Raw genomic sequence first — 2,608 nt, forward strand, 5'->3', positions numbered from 1 at the left:
ATGCTGCGCGTAATCTCTGCGGAAATGAAATCCCTCATTTGATCATCCAGCTGCCCGGCTCCGAAGCCCGAGCCAGACCCCTCCTCGACACCTGAACTGCTAACTGGTAGCTCGCGCAATGTCACCATGCTGAAAATATAACAAAATCCTGATCAATTTACACACTACTGCTGAGGGATTTCTCACTCACTACACCATTCCCTGGTTTCGTCTTGGCCCCTCTTGAATCGAGTACGGATCCTCTGCTTTCAGTAGTATGGGCCCCTACTACCTTCCACATCTATCCATACTTTCCTCAAGAGTTACCTCAACTCCACCCAGTCCCCTTTACTCTTCTACTGATCTCTGCTACTCTCATCCTAGGCTTGCCCTAGGGAACCTCTGACTCTACCCACACAGTCCTCAGCTGCTGAAGGCCCCCTAGTAATGCCAATTAGTCACCACCTGAATACCATCACATGTAACGAGGCTCAGATAATCCTTCAAGTAAAAGACTCGCCCCTACAACGGTTGGACTCAGACAAGAGCTGCGCAATAGGGCCAAATCCAACACTCTGAGATTATTCAACCCTGATCACATGTGATGTGATGTATTCACCTAATGGCTAACTCCCATCACTCAGAGTCCCACAAAGCACAAAGCAAGCAGCATTCGGATAAAGGAAACGTACTCAGGCAAAACTATTCTCATAACAAGAAACTACACTAGCATACAATGCTAAGCTCGCGCTACCAGGCATAACCTAAACAGGCTATCCTACTGCTGTCTACTCAATACTAGCATGCAATTCTCATAAAACTGAACACATAAATCAGGCACATAAGGCATCATCCTAGATCCTTAGTCCTATTCTAGCATGCTGTTCTACTGAAGCTGGAACTGAAACTGAAACTGAAACCGATACTGATAATCATAATATAACTTGTATGGGTAAATTGGGAGTACTTACTTGAGCTCGGCTGATTGCATGCACCACACCCTTTTCTCTTTTCAAAACTCTTTTTGCTTTTTCTAAAACTCTTCTCTTTACATTTTCTAAAATTGTTTTCTTTTCTCAAAATTCTTTTGTAACTACGATTTTTCTTTTGAAAACTCTATACCACTTCCTTAGTTTGAGTTCAGACACACTCAGGAGTGCGCCCAAATCCCTCAAACCAAGGCTCTGATACCATTTGTAACATCCCCCTCTGGCACGTATCACAATATTGTCCGCTTTGGGCCACTCGGCACGAGGACTTCCCAGGGGGTCACCCATCCTGGTACTACTCCCGCCCAAGCACGCTTAACTGCAGAGTTCTTATGGGATCTGCTGCCCTCACGGCTTTAAAACGCGTTGTGATAAGGAAGGTATCGACACCCCTTTTAAGGAATGCTTAGTTCTCCTTCCCAGCCGATGTGGGATCAGATCTAACCCACTTTCACCCCCCATTATAGGGTTCGACGTCCCCGTCGAACTCATCGACCCGTGCCCTAGCTCTGATACCAACTTGTAACGACCCAAAAATCACGACTAAAAATTTCTTTTAAAACATTACTAAAACTGGATTTATAAAACGTATCATAAGTCAAACATAACTTTCGAGTATTAAATTCAAAACATAATATCATTATCAGAGTCAAACATTCCCAGGCTAACTGACTATGGTGTGTGCTCTGCAATCTTCCCGAGCTCCTCTTTTGAAAACCGAGTACCTGAAACCAAAACTGAAAACCGTAAGCACGAAGCTTAGTGAGCTCCCCCCAATCTACCACATACCACACGAAACATATAAAGCACATATTGGGCCTTGCCCACTGCATCGGACCAAAGTCCGGACTAACTGGGGGCCTTGCCCCCCTGCATCAGACCGAAGTCCGGAAACTGACTGGGACCTTGTCCCCTGCATCGGACCGAAGTCCGGACTAACTGGGGCCTTGCCCCCTGCATCGGACCGAAGTCCGGACTAACTGGGACCTTGTCCCCTGCATCGGACCGAAGTCCGGGCTAACTGGGGCCTTGCCCCCTGCATCGGACCGAAGTCCGGACTAACTGGGACCTTGTCCCCTGCATCGGACCGAAGTCCGGGCTAACTGAACAAAACATAACATAAACATATCAACTAGCATGAACACACGTATACTGCATACTACATCGGGCCGTAGCCCGGAACACATAACACATAATTCCTGTCTGAGCCACGAAGGCATCAAACATACTAACTACTGTATCAGATCAAAGTCCGAAAACTACTGCTAGCTAAACGGGCCGGCATTGTGGCCTTAGACCCGTTCCTACTGGAAGGAAACTCACCTGAACTGCTGAGCCCTGCTGATAACCCTCTGGCTGCAACTCGACAATCCCCTGAACCGCTTTTCCTCCAGCTCTCCGAGCTATCAATATACATATAACACTTAGTCTGACAGTCAACTAAGTCAACTCTGGTCAAAGTCAACCTTCCAGGTCAACCCTACTCGCCGAGTCACCCCACTGACTCGCCGAGTTCATAAATCCAGAGTCCTTCCACTCGCGACTCTACTCGCCGAGTCAGCCCCTGACTCGCCGAGTTTACTGATTCCCGATTCCTGTCCTGACCAACTCACTGAGTCCTGGCTCGACTCGCTGACTCG

General features: G+C 47.6%; 1 pseudogene; it reads right to left on the bottom strand.

The window, feature by feature from the left end:
- Window positions 1-1,219: 1,219 nt before the first annotated feature.
- LOC128133129 (5S ribosomal RNA) lies at window positions 1,220-1,337 on the bottom strand (annotated as a pseudogene).
- Window positions 1,338-2,608: the final 1,271 nt, after the last annotated feature.

Source organism: Lactuca sativa, chromosome 3, assembly GCF_002870075.4.
Source record: "Lactuca sativa cultivar Salinas chromosome 3, Lsat_Salinas_v11, whole genome shotgun sequence".
NCBI classification, from domain to species: domain Eukaryota; kingdom Viridiplantae; phylum Streptophyta; class Magnoliopsida; order Asterales; family Asteraceae; genus Lactuca; species Lactuca sativa.